Raw genomic sequence first — 18028 nt, forward strand, 5'->3', positions numbered from 1 at the left:
TTTAACTTGCTGGCAAGAATACTGTGGGAGACCGTATTAAAAGCTTTGCTAAAGTCAAGATATATCACATCCACTGCTTTCCCCATATCCACAGAGCCAGTTACCTCATCATAGAAGGCAATCAAGTTGGTCAGGCATGACTTGGCCTTGGTGAATCCATGTTGACTGTTCCTGATCACCTTCGTCTCCTCCAAGTGCTTCAAAATGGATTCCTTGAGGACCTGCTCCATGATTTTGCCAGGGATTGAAGTGAGGCTGACTGGTCTGTAGTTCTCCAGGTTCTCTTTCTTCCCCTTTTTAAATATGGGCACTATATTTGCCTTTTTCCAATTCCCCGATTGCCACGAATTTTCAAAGATAATGGCCAATGGCTCTGCAGTTACATCAGCCAAATCCCTCAGCACCCTCAGATGCATTAGTTCTGGACCATGGACTTGTGCATGTCCAGCTTTTCTAAATAGTCCTTATAGCTGACCTTGTCTGTGAAGACCGAGGCAAAAAAAGCATTGAGTACTTCAGCTTTTTCTACATCATCTGTCACTAGGTTGCCTCCCCCATTCAGTAAGGGTCCCACACTTTCTCTGATCTTTTTCTTGTTGCTAACATACCTTCTTAACAAACCCTTCTTGTTGCCCTTCACATCCCTTGCTAGCTGCAACTCCAGTTATGTTTTGGCCTTCCTGATTACACCCCTGCATGCTCAAGCAATATTTTTATACTCCTCCCTAGTCATCTGTCCAAGTTTCTACTTCTTGTAAGCTTTCTTTTTGTGTTTAAGCTCACCAAAGATTTCACTGTTAAGCCAAGCTGGTCACCTGCAATATTTGCTATTCTTTCTGCATGTCATAGAAATTTCTGTCCGTTCCAGCTGAGGAATAAGGAGAGACGGACACAGCTAGCCAAGCAAGGAGCCCCGGGAGGGGCGATCCGTTTATTTCAATTGCAATTGGGTTCGAGCTCATAAGTCAGCAAGAACAAAGAAAACACTTACACCAAAGCATTATATGCAGTTGCTTATGATAATTTATCGCTCTATGATTGGCCAAAATTTGCTATCATTACCATACATAATTAGCAAGCTACATGTATCGGCCCCTCTTGTGACCCCTTATTGTCCATCTACTTGCCCCCCTCCTCCTTGCTTATTTTGCAAACCAAGCGGTTAGCTATCTACAGGACGCAGGCACAGAAAGTTCCATTGTCTCCAGGTTTGGAGTTTGGCTACATTTCCTCTCGAAAGAACTTCCTGGGTTAAGACAACCTATAGCTGACCCTGTGTGTACGTGACAAATTTGCCCCCTGGCAGTTAAGTAGAATAATTTTATGTCATGCACATCGGGATGGTTTGTTCCTGAGCCCTCAATAAGGCTTCTTTAAAATATAGCCAGCTTTCCTGGACTCCTTTCCCCCTCAGATTAGGCTCCTAGAGGAACCTGCCCATCAGTTCCCTAAGGGAATCAAAGTCTGCTTTTCTGAAGTCCGGTGTCCGTATTTTGCTACTCTCCTTTCCTCCTTTTGTGAGGATCCTGAACTCAACCATCTCATGGTCACTGCTGCCCTACTTGATAGCATCGCACTGAGACATTGTTACACCCTGATATGCTGCAATGCAACCCTGCTGTCACACCAGCACACCTCTGCGTGATGGCATCTGGGGCAGCGTATGCACACCCCATTCCCTGCCGGTGGATAGTGGATGTGAGGACACCGTGATTACTGTCTACCCAACTTTTTTGGACCTTTCCACACTAAGGTCCAAGAGTCAGAGTTAAAGCAGCAGCCTTTGGGTCCGCAGCTGTATGGCCTAGCGGCCAGAGTCAATACAGTGACCCTTGCCTTCAGGGCAATGTGACCTAGCAGCCAGAGTCAATACAGCGGCCCTCAGATACACAGCAGTGCGGCCTAGTGGCCAGAATCAGTATAGCAGCCCTCAGATACAGGGCAGTGTGGACTAGTGGCCAATACCCCAGCGCCACCACGGGCAGGGTGGGGTGGCCCAGGCAGGGGGGGCCAAGCCCACCCAACTCCACCGGCCCCCGACCCAGGGCCCTACCAGTGGCGGAGTGGTCCGCCACTGGGTCTGTGGGGAATCCCACCGAAACACGCTGAGCTCACACGGGTGGAAAATACTATTCGCTCACCCTCCCTGGGTCACTTATTACCACACTTCCTGAAGCTTCAGTCCATGGGGCGTCAGGGTCTCCGGGCTCCTCAGAGTGGATAGTTACCCAGGGCTCCGTTGGCTACAAATCTCCAGTCCGAATCTCGGGATCTCCGGCTCCCACAGGCTCCTCAGCTGGATGGCTCCTCAGCTGGAGCCTTCACCAAAGGTCCTTCCTCTCCGGCAGTCAGCCCAGATTGAGCTGGGCTGCTCCCTTTTATACTAGCATAGCACTTGGCACATGCCCATTACGGTCTGAGGGGCGGGATTTACTCAACTGATAGTGTATGGTTAACCCCTTCCAGCCCAGTGCGGGGTATGCTCACCCCATCACATACCCTCTCCCTTAAGAGGGACACTGGCAGGCGATCCTTCCCCCCTTCCTCCTCTCTCAGCCTTGAGGACATTAGCAAGGTGCTGCAGGTTGTCCTCCCAGTTGCTTCTGTTGATAACAATGTCATCTATATAAGCTGCGGCATACCGGTCGTGGGGTTGTAAAACCTAGTTCATTAGCCTCTGGAAGGTGGTAGCTGCCCCATGCAATGCAAATGGGATTGTTATGAACTGGAAGAGGTCGTATGGCATGGCGTGAGTCTTTGCCCAGGATTTAGGCATCAGGGTTATCTCCCAATACCCTTCGTTAAGCCCAGGGTTGACAGATATTTGGCTCTCCCTAGCTGCTCTAGAAGTTCCTTGATATGTGGCATCGGGTATGCATTGAACCAGGAAATGGCATTGGCCTTGCAGAAATCAATACAAAATCGGATGCCCCTGCCTGGTTTTGGTACCAAGACGATTGGGTTCCTCCATTCGCTCTGCAATTCTTCGACTACTCCCATCTCAACATCGTGTTGAGTTCCTGGAGGACGGCAGCCCACAACTTCCGGGGGTGATGCCAGTAGTCATCCCTCACTTTCTACCCCGGAGTTGTTGCAAAGTGGTGGCTTATGAGGTTGGCCCATCTGGGGTGGGCAGATAGGCTGTTCTGAAAACCCTGCAAGATGCGCTGTACTTGTTCCTGCTGCATGGGGCTGAGGCCTTCTCCCATACCGCCAGTTTTGGGTCCAGCGGTTCCCCCACTAGGAGCACCAGTTCCGGTTCAGGGGGTGACAGTGCGATGAACAAGGCCTCCCTGCTCGTCCAGGTTTTTAACAGGTTCACATGGTACATGTGCACTTCCTTCCTTCGGCCTGGCAACCTGATCTCATAATCCATGGGTCCTACACGATGGGACACCTCGAAGGGGCTGTGATAAATGAAAGGGGGGGTAGCTCCCTTTTATGGACACCCAGCCAGCCAGTTAGCTATAAATCCCCCTTGGTAGTTCTTCTCTACTTGCTTTACCTGTAAAGGGTTAAAAAGTCTCCCTGCATAGGTAAAAGGAAGGGAGTAGGCACCTGACCAAAAGGGCCAATAGGAAGGCTAGAACTTTTTAAAATTGATAAAAAAACCTTCCCCTTTGTCTGTCTGTGTTGTTCTCCTGGAGAGCGGAGACAGGGCTGGAACTATGCTGTAGAAAGCTTTGGGCCAGGTATGAAAAATCACCAGATCATACCTAGAAACTACTCATTTGAAACCCCAGATATGTAAGTAGATCAGGAAATGTCTGGGAAGACACGATTAGGTTTATCTCTTTTATTTCTTTATTGCTTGTGGACTCCTCTGTGCTAACCCCCAGTGCTTTTGTTTTGCTTGTAACCGGACCTCAAGAGAGCTATCTTGGTGCTTAATCCTTGTAATTGTTTTTTTTTTAATCTAGCAAAAAGCCTAAATTCCAAATGTATTTTCTTTCTTTTTGTTTTTAATAAAATTTACCTTTTTTTAAGAACAGTATTGGATTTTTGTGTCTTAAGAGGTTTGTGTATCTGTTGTTTAATTAGCTGGTGGTAACAGCTGATTTCCTTTGTTTTCTTTCTCGGCTCTTCCACGGGGGGGGGGGGGTGAAAGAGCTTGAGGGTACCCCACAGGAAGGAATTCTGAAGTGTGCCTTCCTGAGTTCTCAAAGGGGTTTTTGCACTTGGGTGGTGGCAGCATCTAGCCATCCAAGGTCAGAAAACGCTGTAACCTTGGGAGTTTATACAAGCCTGGAGTGGCCAGTATTAATTTTTAGAATCCTTGCGGGCCCCCACCTTCTGCACTAAGAGTGCCAGAGTGGGGAATCAGTCTTGACATGATGGCAGACCAGTGGGATCATTTGGAACCAGAAGCACAGACCTCAGGATTTTAAAAGGACACATTTTTCCTTTTGGCAGCCTGCAAAGCCAGGGAGTTTTTTTTCTCTCTCTCTTTCTTTCCTTTTCTTTGCTGCCTAAGGGAGAACAGGCACGCAAGGGGTTCAGCCTGCCAAGCAAGGGAGTCCAACAATCAGTTTATTTTTTTTCTAGCTTCGTGGCAACTAAATAGCTAAGCTAGAGTAGGGCAGCCCTGTGCATGAAGTTGCAGTCGGGCACCGAAACCCTAGAGCAACCAGTCTTCCCAAAGCGGCATGCCACGGAGAAGACAGACACAGATCAAGCCCAGACCTCCAGCTCCATGACAGAGACTTCCCAGAAGGGGTCAGCCCTCCCCCACTCGAGATCCCAGGGCCAGGATGGAGGGATGTCCTTAACCCAGGCCGAGTTCTAACTGTGGAAGAAAGGAATTTCTTCCTAAAGATGAAGCACTTGGAGGCGGAAGCGGAGACAAAGCGCTTGGAAGTGGAGACAAAGCGCTTGGAGGTGGAAGCGGAGGAGAGGAGAGACGCGAAGCGCTTGGAAATGGAGCTAAAGCACTTAGAGCTGGAAAAGACTAAGCTGGGTCAACCAGGTAGCCCTAACAGTCCTTCTCCAGATACCACTCCCCATTCCAAGAAATTCCCCACATACAAGGTAGGCGATAATGCAGAGGCCATCTTAGAAAATTTTGAAAGGGCCTACCTGGGGTACAGCATCCCTCCAGACCAGTATATGGTGGAGTTGAGGCCACAACTCAGTGGACCCTTAGCAGAGGTGGCAGCTGAAATGCCTAAAGAACACATGAACGAGTTCGAACTTTTTAAATAAAAGGCCAGAATTCGGATGGGGCCAACACCCGAGCATGCCCGTCGGCGGTTCAGAGCCCTAAGGTGGAACCCAGACGTGGCATTTTCCCGACACACCTAGCACTTGTATTAGGAGAGACAGTTCTTAGAGGGTGTTCCTGAGGAAATAGAAAGGTACATCCTAGATGGGAAGCCCAAAACTGTAATCGAGGGGGGGAGATCGGAGCCTAATGGGTGGAAGTGGCGGAGAAGAAGAAAGCTAGTAGCAGTTGGTGCAGATACCAGAAGGGGCAACCCGAGATGACACTCCACCATCGGAGTCAGCCCAAGGCCCCACCTCGCAAGGAGGAACCCTCCACACAGCCAGGGAAACCCCAGATGCCCTCTTGGCCCACCACCCTACTCTCCAACCACCCACTTCGCCCCAGCCCACAGTCAGCTGGGTGATGCTTCAAATGTAACGAGATGGGGCATGTGAAGGCCAACTGCCCCAAGAGCACCAGCCGACTTCAACTCATCACCCCGGGGTCCCAACGAGAGCCTTCAGGCCCAGATGCCTCGCAAATACCCCCAGAGTGAAGGGAAACTGTGAGTGTGGGTAGGAGAAAGATTACTGCGTGGAGAGACACTGGAGCACAGGTGTCACATCGACCCACAGGCCCAAGTGATGGTGCAACCCTTTAAGGCCAACTCTTTTAACTTGCCTATGGCCAAGTTGCCTGTCCAGTACAAGGGTTGGTCAGGAATATGGACTTTTGCAGTCTATGACGATTATCCCATTCCCATGCTGCTGGGAGAAGACTTAGCCAACCATGTGAGGCTAACAAAACAGGTGGGGATGGTCACCCACACCCAGGCTAAACAGGCCTCCACACCTAACTCCATTCCTGAGCTCCCAAGGACCCAGTCTGTGTCCCCTGATACCACAGGACCCAGCCTAACATAGTGGAACCAGACCCCAGACCAAAGCCTATGGCAGCAGTTGTAGATCCAGTTCCTGGGACCCAGCCAGAACCAGCCCAAGAATCGAAACTGGTGGAGCAGTCAGCACCAGAGCCCATGCTTACAACCCTACCAGAGTCAGGGAAGCCGGCACCAAAGGGCATGACAGAGCCTGCACCAGCAGGTAAACCGGTGCAAGAAGCTGAATCGGAGCCTGAAATACAACCTAGTGCACCAGTGGAGAGCAGTTCACAATCAACGGAGACACCCCCATCACCTGCATCGCTTCCAGTGGGACCAAGCCTAAGTCCACAACCCAGCAAGGAACTAATGTCTCCAGCATCAAGGAAGCTGTTCCAGGCAGAGCCGGAAGTGGATGAAAGCCTCAAGGGAGCTTGGACGGTGGCACGGATCGACCCACTGCCTCTCAGCTCTTCTAATAGGTCCAAGTTTGTTGTAGGAGGAGGACTCTTATACAAGGAAACCCTTTCTGGTGGGCACAAGGGGGACTGGCATCCTCAGAGACAGTTGCTAGTTCCAGCTAAATATAGGGAAAAGCTCTTGAGCTTAGACCACGATCACCCTAGTGGCCATGCTGGGGTGAACAGGACAAAGGACCATTTGGGGAAGTCATTCCACTGGGAGGGAATGGGCAAGGATGTTTCTACCTATGTCCAGTCTCGTGAGCTGTGCCAGAGGGTGGGAAAGCCCCAAGACCAGATCAAGGCCCTTCTCCAGCCACTCCCCATAATTGAGGTTCCATTTCAGCGGGTAGCTGTGGGTATTGTGGGTCCTTCCCCTAAAAAGACACCCAGAGGAAAACTGTACATACTGACCTTCATGGATTTTGCCACCCGATGGCCGGAAGCAGTAGCTCTAAGCAACACCAGGGCTAAAGGCATGAGCCCGGCATTGGCAGACATTTTTGCCAGGGTAGGTTGGCCCTCCGATATCCTTATGGATTCAGGAACTAACTTCCTGGCAGGGACCATGAAATGTCTTTGGGAAGCTCATGGGATGAACCACTTGGTTGCCACCTCTTACCACCATCAAACGAATGGCCTTGTGGATAAGTACAATGAGACTTTGGGGGCCATGATACGTAAATTTGTGAATGAGCACTCCAATGATTGGGACTTAGTGTTGCAGCAGTTGCTCTTTGCCTACAGGGTTGTACCACATCCCAGTTTGGGATTTTCACCCTTTGAACTCGTTTATGGCCACAAAGTTAAGGGGCCATTACAGTTGGTGAAGCAGCAATGGGAGGAGGTTACATCTTCTCCAGGAACTAACATTTTGGACTTTGTAACCAACCTGCAAAACATCCTGAAAGACTCTCTAGCCCTTGCTCGAGAAAACCTACAGGATGCTCAACAAGAACAAAAGGCCTTGTATGATAAACATGCCAGAGAGCGTTCCTTCAGAGTAGGTGGCCAAGTCATAGTCCTGAAAGCACTCCAGGCCAATAAGATGGAAGCATCGTGGGAGGGGCCATTTATGGTCCGAGAGCGCCTGGGAGCTATTAATTACCTCATAGTGTTCCCAGACCCTACCCTAAAACCTAAAGTATACCATGTTAATTCTCTAAAGCCCTTTTATTCCCGAGAAATCAAGGTTCTCCAGTTTACAGCCCAGGAGAGAGACGATGCTGAGTGGCCTGAAGGAGTCTACTATGAAGGAAAATGCAACAGTGGTGTAGAAGAGGTGAACCTTTCCATAACCCTTGGGCGTAAGCAGCGACAGCAAATCCAGGAGCTGTGCCCCAGTATCGTGCCAATGTTTTCAGCCACCCCAGGATGGACAGAATGGGCATACCACTTCATTGACACAGGTGCCGCTCACCCAATTAGAGCCCAACCCTACCGGATGGCTCCTCAAGCCAAAACCGCAATAGAAAGGGAGATCAAGGATATATTATAGATGGGTGTAATCCGCCCCTCTGAGAGTGCATGGGCCTCTCCAGTGGTTCTGCTTGCCAAACCAGATGGAGAAATCTGCTTTTCCATGGACTACCGTAAACTAAATGCTGTAACTCACCCAGAAAACTATCCAGTGCCACGCACAGATGAGCTATGGGAAAAACTGGAACGTGCCCAGTTCATCTCCACCTTAGACTTAACTAAGGGGTACCTGCAAGTGCCTTTAGATGACCCAGCCAAGGAAAGGTCAGCCTTCATCACCCATGTAGAGCTGTATGAATTTAATGTGCTCACTTTTGGACTGCGAAATGCACCCACCACCTTCAAGAGACTGGTAGATAACCTTCTGGCTGGATTTGGGGAATTTGCAGTCACCTGCCTTGCTGATGTGGCTATATTCTCAGATTCATAGACAGAACACCTGGAACACCTCCAAGCTGTCTTACAGTGCATAAGGGGGGCAGGATTAACCGTTAAGGCCAAAAAATGTCAAATAGGCCTAAACAGGGTAACGTACCTTAGACACCAGGTGGGTCAAGGAACTATCAGCCCCCTACAGGCGAAAGTAAATGCTATCCAAAATTGGCCTGTCCCTAAGTCAAAGAAGCAGGTACAATCATTCTTGGGTTTGGCCGGGTATTACCGATGATTTGTACCACACTACAGCCAAATTGCCACCCCACTAACAGACCTAACCAGGAAAAAACAGCCAAATGCAGTTCAGTGGATTGAGAAGTGTCAGAGAGCCTTTAACCAGCTTAAGGTGGCCCTTACGTCTGACCCTGTACTAAGGGCCCTGGACTTCGACCAACCATTCGTCGTAACCACAGATGCATCCGAGCGTGGTGTAGGAGCAATTTTAATGCAGGAAGGACCAGATCAACAATTCCATCCTGTCATGTTTCTCAGCAAAAAACTTTCTGAGAGGGAAAGCCACTGGTCAGTCTCAGAAAAAGAATGTTATGCCATTGTGTATGCTCTGGAAAAGCTACGCCCATACATTTGGGGACGGCGTTTCCACCTGCAGACTGACCATGCTGCACTGAAGTGGCTTCACACAGTCAAAGAGACTAATAAAAAACTTCTTTGATGGAGTTTAGCTCTTCAAGATTTTGATTTTGAAATACAACACATTTCAGGAGCCTCTAACCAAGTGGCTGATGCACTCTCCCAGGAAGGTTTTCCCAGAATCAGCCAGGTAAAAATGTCATGTATTCTAAGTCATTGTAATCCTTGAAATGTGAAAAATACTGTTTTGTTCTTCATGTAATTAGTAATAAAATTAGAGGTGCATGTATCTTATTAACTCTGCATAATTGACAACCACCAGGATGAAACAGTTCCCGGTCTTGCTCTTCTCTAGTGGTCCAATAAGATCCATTCCGACGCTTTCGAACGGTATGCCTACCTTTAGGGCTGGAGGCAGAATAGTCCCTTAGCTCCTGGTGGATGCCCGGCCAGAAAAAGCGGCAGACTATCCTCTGGAGAGTTTTTTCTCTACTCAGGTGTCCCGCCCAGGGCGTCGCATGAGCCAAATGCAGGAGACTCCTGCACAATCTCCAGGAAACCAGAAACTGGTGGATAGCCTCTAGTGTTTGGGGGTCCTTAACCATGCAATATATGAGGTCTCTCCAGATCTCAAACCATGGCTCCTGTGGGAGTTTCGGCACGTCAACCCTTTCTGCATCTGGGACCACTGCCTGTTCCCAGGCTCAACTCAAAGTTGGGTCCTCCCTTTGCTCCCATAGGAAATCTCTGTCTCTCTCAAGCTCTGTTTGGGTGTTTTCTACTGGTTGATCCATGTCCAGGTGGGAGTCCACGGCCAGTTCAGGGGATTGGGTGGCCCTTCTCAGGCTCGGCTTCTAAGGGGTGTCCAAGTAGTTCCTTCCTTGGGGGTCTGCTGACATGGTTCCAAGTCCTGTAGGATCTCCCCAAATGCCGGCCAAATTCACCCTAATACCACCAGGTAAGCTAGCCGGGGGACCATGCCCACCTGTAGCACTTCCTCTCAGGGTAGACCTCGAGCCTTACCCAGGGGTTTGGATAGATTTGGGTGTCCCCATGGATACACTGTAGCTGTATCTTGTCCCCCAGAGAGTTTGAGGTCAGAATCATAGAACCACAGAAGATTAGGGCTGGAAGAGACCTCAGGTGGTCATCTAGTCCAACCCCCTGTTCAAAGCAGGACCACCTCCAACTAAATCATCCCAGCCAGGGCTTTGTCCAACCGGGCCTTAAAACCTCTAAGGAAGGCGATTCCACCACCTCCCTAGGTAACCTGTGCTGCACCACACTCCTAGTGAAATAGTTTTTCCTAATATCCAACCTAGACCTCCCCCACTGCAACTTGAGACCATTGCTTCTTGTTCTGTCATCTGCCACCACTGAGAACAGCCGAGTTCCATCCTCTTTGGACCCCTCCCCCACCCCCGGTCAGGTAGTTGAAGGCTGGTATCAAATACCCCCTCACTCTTCTCTTCTGCAGACTAAATAAGCCCCGTTCCCTCAGCCTCTCCTCGTAAGTCATGTGCCGCAGCCCCCTAATCATTTTCGTTGCCTTCCGCTGGACTCTCTCCAATTTCTTCGCATCCTTTCTGTAGCGGGGAGCCCAAAACTGGACGCAGTACTCCAGATATGGCCTCACCAGTGCTGAATAGAGGGGAATGATCACTTCCGTAGATCTGCTGGCAATGCTCCTACTAATGCAACCCAATATGCCATTAGCCTTCTTGGCAACAAGGGCAGACTGTTGACTCATATCCAGCTTCTCATCCACTGTAATCCCCAGGCCCTTTTCTGCAGAACTGCCGCTTAGCCAGTGGGTAAGCAGTTCTAGACCAAAATATGTTTCACCTAGCATCAGCAGGGAAAGATGAAGAGCTTGCTTTGGCCATATTGACAGCTGGTGGACATCTGACAGGAGATGTTAGAAAGACTGGGCTAAGATTTAGTTTGATTGGAGGGAGACAGATCCAGAGCAGAGAGGTAAAGAGGGCTGAGGGATTCTACATTAGCAGATCTTAATGCAAGATGTGACTTGTATTGGTGGTTTTTTTAATTGTAAAGCATTTAGGCTGCTTTTGTAGATAAGTGTTAATAATTTATCCTCTTCCTAGAGTTCTGAGGAGGTTATATGAGTATTTTTAAAGAGTGCAGATTAGGTTGCAGTGAGGTCTTAATAAGTGCAGGATCAGGCTCTAAACTGCTGTCAAGTCCACACAGTGAACAAACTGAAAAAACACTTTGATCTTTCTGTTGTAGTGATCTCCACCAAAGGTCCTTCCTCTCCAACAGTCAGCCCAGAGTGAGCTGAGCTGCTCCCTTTTATACTAGCATAGCACTTGGTGCATACCCAGTATGGTCTGAGGAGTGTGACTTCCTCTGCCCATAATGTGGTGTTACCCAGCACTGGACTGGAAGGGGTTATGCTCACCCCTTAACAGCGTCATACTGACACATTGATGACATCAGCACACCTCTACTTGATGACATCACACCGGCACATTGTCACACCATGATTATGGCTTCTGGTTTTGGGTGTTTATTAATTTCATTTTTCGGGGTTTATTTTTAGCAATTTTTGAGTTCTATGTAGATGACCAAAAATCTGTATATTCACGTAGTACTGTTTCAAATAGTAATATGTTAAAGCACATTAGTGAATCTTTAGTGTGAACCAACAAGGTCTACATGGCTCAATCAATGCACAATATGTTAGTGCGCTTTAGAAATCACACCCCCTTAGTTTACATTACCGCTCCATGTAGACAAGCCCTTAGATGCAAACTGGGTTGCAGGGACATTGCCTATATAAACTGCACTTCGAATGGGGTGAACTCAGCATGAACTAAGTAACCATTTCCAATGTTCTCACAGTGTTTATTGGATAAACACCAATTTCTTTGTGGGGGATGTATCTGGGGTGTTTTATTCATTGGTTAAAACCTAAAATCAGAAGCCCCAACTATGAGACACTATGAGGACACAATGCAGTTACATCAACACACGTCTGTATGATGACATCACATTGACACATTGTCACACCCTGATGCATTGCGATGGCATCACACTGGCATACATTGGCATGCTGTGATGGCACCATGCGGTCACATCACATATCACTGTCATATGCCTTAAAATGGCTCTGTGCCAACACATCCTGAGGTTGCATCTGACATCATATAAGTGAATTGCCAGTGGACTAATTGGTGGTAAACAGTGTGGATCATCAGTTAATTAATTAATGTTTATAAAGCACTTTGTAGAAGAAAGCTGCTATATACACGCAGTATTATAGATTGCCAGTCTTTTAGCATATTTCAGCAGTGCAAAAATGAAGCAGGTGGGAATGATGAGCAGGTATACTCACTGTGGAGTCATTTACTAAACATATTAAAGCAGGCACTCATAAATTCACACTGCTGAGTAGGAAACCCATTATGCATTACCACAGTTTGTAAATAAAGAAGCTATAAAAAAATCCATTAAATACATCATTATGAAATGTACTTTGTTCATTTATTTTGACAAATGTAATTCGGTTTCAATTATTTATAATACTTTTTACCAGGATAGGTGTAAATGTACTGGAGTATATTTTGCCTAAGCAATGGAATTCTGGCAATACAAATCCTCATGATAGCAGCTGCCATTAAATCTTTGCTGAGAAGTGCCCAGGCCTGAGAGCTGACTTTTTTTCCTTTAAAGTGGATATTTATAGTAGCTGCAGATGAGCAAAATTAAAATTTAGTGAGGTTGTATTGTAGCTAGTTCAGTGTTGCCGACTCTTACACTTTTCATAGAATCATAGAATCATAGAATATCAGGGTTGGAAGGGACCTCAGGAGGTCATCTAGTCCAACCCCCTGCTCAAAGCAGGACCAATTCCCAACTAAATCATCCCAGCCAGGGCTTTGTCAAGCCGGGCCTTAAAAACCTCCAAGGAAGGAGACTCCACCACCTCCCTAGGTAACGCATTCCAGTGCTTCACCAACCTCCTAGTGAAATAGTGTTTCCTAATATCCAACCTAGACCTCCCCCACTGCAACTTGAGACCATTGCTCCTTGTTCTGTCATCTGCCACCATTGAGAACAGCCAAGTTCCATCCTCTTTGGAACCCCCCTTCAGGTAGTTGAAGGCTGCTATCAAATCCCCCCTCATTCTTCTCTTCTGGAGACTAAACAATCCCAGTTCCCTCAGCCTCTCCTCATAAGTCATGCGCTCCAGACCCCTAATCATTTTTGTTGCCCTCTGCTGGACTCTTTCCAATTTTTCCACATCCTTCTTGTAGTGTGGGGCCCAAAACTGGACACAGTACTCCAGATGAGGTCTCACCAATGTTGAATAAAGGGGAACGATCACATCCCTCGATCTGCTGGCAATGCCCCTACTTATACAGCCCAAAATGCCGTTAGCATTCTTGGCAACAAGAGCACACTGTTGACTCATAACCAGCTTCTCGTCCACCGTGACCCCTAGGTCCTTTTCTGCAGAACTGCTACCTAGCCATTCGGTCCCTAGTCTGTAGCTGTGCATGGGATTCTTCCGTCCTAGGTGCAGGACTCTGCACTTGTCCTTGTTGAACCTCATCAGGTTTCTTTTGGCCCAATCCTCTAATTTGTCTAGGTCCCTCTGTATCCAATCCCTACCCTCTAGTGTATCTACCACGCCTCCTAGTTTAGTGTCATCGGCAAACTTGCTGAGAGTGCAGTCCACACCATCCTCCAGATCATTAATAAAGATATTAAACAAAACCGGCCCCAGGACCGACCCTTGGGGCACTCCGCTTGAAACTGGCTGCCAACTAGACATGGAGCCATTGATCACTACCCATTGAGCCCGACGATCTAGCCAGCTTTCTATCCACCTTACAGTCCATTCATCCAGCCCATACTTCTTTAACTTGGCAGCAAGAATACTGTGGGAGACCGTATCAAAAGCTTTGCTAAAGTCAAGGAATAACACATCCACTGCTTTTATCATGAGTCTCAATATATTTTTTTCTTGAAGCCCCAGTTCCTAGAATTATGTGATTGTGAGTAAATCTCATCTTTCATTTTTTTAAAAAAGTACATTTCTAGCCTTCATGGTTGTGGAGAAAAGCTTGAAAACATGACCTAGGTGCAACCTAAACACTCAAAAACCAGAAAGCATATAAAAACAACCTAACAAAACATGTATTATTTTTTTAAACACTTATGATTTTTAAGCGAATCTTGTTATTTTTGGGGACCTGGCTCATGATTTTTTAATGATTAGAGTTGGCAGTACTACAAGTTTTCTTACAGTAACTTGGAATATGAGAGGGAGTGAGCTATGTGCATACTAAATATTTCTTCCATGTATAGAAATTTGCTAGTGAAAAAATAATATTAATGCATTCTAGAAAAAGAGGGAGTGTTTTTGGGGAGTCACTAACGGGCAAATTTTGGAGGGCTCCTGTGCAGCAGAATGGGTGTGGGTTCGGTTTGCCGGGATAGGGCTGGAGGTGGGACAGGAGTTTTTGAGCTACACCGATCCTCCCTTTCCCCATCAGTGTGGTATAAGGGCCATAGTTGTAGTTAGTAGAGCTGCTGAGAATCAGAATTGCTGTTCCCCAAGAAATTCTGGTATTTGGACATCTGTTTCTGTCTCAAATTGGGATGGGAAGTCAAAATATCAATTTTATTCATGGAATGGAAAACTCTGAACATTTTTTATTTGAAACAGTCAAAATGTTTTGCTTCAGCTTGGTTTAACGTTGAACTGCATCAGCTTGATCTGCTACAGTGCCTCACGCCCTCATTCTCTTCTAAGGGCTGGGCTCCCATGATGCAATATGGCAATTCAACCAGAGGAGAGACCGTGGCACATCATAGGAGATGCAGTCCAGCCTGGAAGCCTGACCCACAGAGAAGAATGAAGGGCTTGAGGCACTTGAACTACAAGTCCCATGAGGCACCAGGACAACTCAGGCAGACACAGATTAAATCAAACTAACCTGAAATGGAACATTTTATTTTGATTTTCCTGGGGGGAAATCAAAAAAATTCTGCAGAAACTTTATTTTTCCATCAAAAAATATTGTGATGGAAAAGTAGTGAGCAAACAATGGGGAGTTCTGAGAGTAGTAGCCAATCAGAGCCCAGGGATTTATGGTAGCTAATCAGAGCACAGGGATGAGACAAGGTACAGCCTTTTTCAGTATAATAATTGTGCAACCTATGTTTCTTTTGTTCATGGGGCAGAGGTGTGACATTCCCCTCTGGTGTTGTCTAGACCAGTGATCTGCTAGGTCACTCCAATCCTTGACTCTGGGAGCCAGCCTTACCCTGCTCTGCTGTGAGAACCCCCATTCCCGGGCTGTTCACGCACAGCCTCTGGCATGTAAACTGCTCCTTGGATTGTGGAACCGAATGACACTAGCCAGTACCTCCGGTCCCAGACACAACCCTAGGAACCTCTGTCTTGCAGTGTCCAGTTATGCCCGCTGGACACTGCAAGCTTATATGAGTTCGTCAATTTAACAAAGAAATTGATATGCACCAGACTTGTTAGCCAAAGGGGAGTCTCTGTCACGCTTCAAACCAAATGCACTGCTTCGGGTAGAATAAACAAACACATTTATTAACTATAAAGATAGATTTTAAGTAATTATAAGTCAAAACATAACAAGTCAGATTTGGTCAAATGAAATAAAAGCAAAATGCATTCTAAACTGATCTTAACACTTTCAATGTCCTTACAAACTTAGATGCTTCTCACCACAGGCTGGCCAGTTGCTCTTCTGCGAGGCTTGCCCCTTTGATCAGCGCTTCAGTCGCTTGGTGTGGTGTCTGTAGATATAGATGGAAGAGAGAGGAAGAGCATGGCAAATGTCTCTCCCTTTCATCATGTCCTTTCTTCCTTCTTGGTTTTGCCGCCTCCCCCATCGCCCTTCAGAGTCAGGTGAGCATTACCTCATTGCAGTCCAAAACTGATCAAAGGAAGGGAGGTGACCCACTCAGAGTCTAACAGATCCTTTTGTTGTTGCCTAGGCCAGCATCCTTTGTTCCTGTGAGGCTGGGCTGGGTTTGTCCCACACATGCTCTCATGAGGTGTGAACTGCCTCTCTATTCTTGGAGAGTTTTTGCCTGAGCTTGCTTTAAGCCATGAGGATAGATTTTCAGCCTCATAAGTATACACATGAAATTATAACCTATAACATTACTGTAACAATTACTATAACATCACTATAACAATGCATCATGTGCATCATGAGCCTTCTGAAGACACCCAACATGACAAACTTTGCATTGGATACCACACAATTATTTTATAAAGATGAACATCGGGGTGAAGGGTGTTCCCCCGAGGTACAGAGCGTCACACCTCCCCTCTTAGTTTATTGCAAGAGAGTCAGTCACTGACTAGCTTGAAGGCAGTTTGTGTTATAGTTCTCTTGGAATCCAGCCATTAAGGCCATGAGGCAGCGTGCCTCAGTTTCCCCATTCACACAGCAAAACAGGTTTTTTATGGTTTCTCTGCTGTGATAAGCTTTAAACCTGTTTACAGGTATTAATTGAAAAGTAGCATTATCATAAGGTTTAACATCCATGTCAAAATTCTTATCTCCAAAACTTAACATTAATACCAAAAATGTTATCACAGATGGGTGTTTACAAGTATCTTTATGATACCACGCCCTCTGTTCTGATAGTGTAGTTTGAGGTTAGTTTGTTCATTACCCATGGTGTCCTTTGACACTCTCCCATGTAATCAGTCACTGGTTTTTCCTTCCCTCCATTGTTCCCTTCTGTGTGGGCTTTTAATTTAATCATGTTTCTGGCATTTTGATATCTCAGGGTCTGGCAAGATAAGGGTCCATGGGGATCCTGCACATTGGCTGGCCCTTTGGGGAGCAGTCTCCCAACCCCAGGACTGTACATATGTAGAAAATCCAGCTCCCCTTTTGGGGCTACCCGGTGTTTCCCCCTCCCAGCACTGAGTCCTTCCTTACCCCCTTTTCCTAGAGGACTATGATCCGTGCTTTGTGGGCTAGGTATGTTTACCCTTTGATCAGATTCACCTTTTCCCAGCAGCTTTCCCATAACTGCTCTCTGTGTCTCACCAGCCTGGGGGAAAAGACCCTTCTCTGTCAGTTGGGTCATTTGTGTTCTCACAAACTACCACCTGGCAATTTCCTGGTCTCAGCTCCTCTGCTGTCCAGGCGTTGGAGCTGCATCTTGATGTAAAGAGACACAGTTACTTTCCAAAAACTTTTCAGAAATAGCATCCTGAAAACCTGGGACCTGGATTGGGGTACCCTCCGCCACCCCTTTCTCTGTCCCTGAGAAGTCAGCTGTGTGATTGCTCCCCTCCAGAAAGTCAGTTACAGAGTTCCTTCTCAAAACCTGGGTCACAGGCTGAGTGCCTGGGTGCACAGATGATGACTCAGCCATCCTCCTAGTGTCCCGGGCATCCTGCCCCAAGTGACCAGTAATGAGACATTCCTGTACCCCCCACTATTTCTTCCCCAGTTTCCTCCTGGGCCCCCTCCTAAGACACATTTCTCTGTGCTCCCTAGGAAGGGCTCTATCTCTTGTTCATCTGCAAAACTCTGCCAGCTAACAACTGGGACAGTTTCCTTAATCACTGACAACACTTCTCCTGCTCCTGCATCTGAGGGCATGTTGCCTTCTGTTGGAAAGGAGCTAGCCTCAGCCCCTCCCATACTTGGAAGCACATTCCCTGTGTTACCGAGTCACAGGAATCCTCACCCACCTCAGTGGTTTCTGAGATCCCCTGCCCCTTCCCTGGGCTCTCCTCTGGGACACATTGCTCTATGCTCCCTAGAGCCGGTTTTGCCTCTGGTTCAGCTGCGATCTGCTGGCAGCTAACAACCCGGACAGTTCTCTCCCAGGCAGGCATTACACTCCCATCCCTTCCTGATGTGGTGTTGCCTCCAGCTGCAGTGCAGGAGTTGGTCTCAACCACCCTCCCACCTGGAAGCATGTGGTTTCTCCCTG

This window comes from Emys orbicularis, chromosome 3 (assembly GCF_028017835.1).
Source record: "Emys orbicularis isolate rEmyOrb1 chromosome 3, rEmyOrb1.hap1, whole genome shotgun sequence".
Taxonomy (NCBI): Eukaryota; Metazoa; Chordata; order Testudines; family Emydidae; genus Emys; species Emys orbicularis.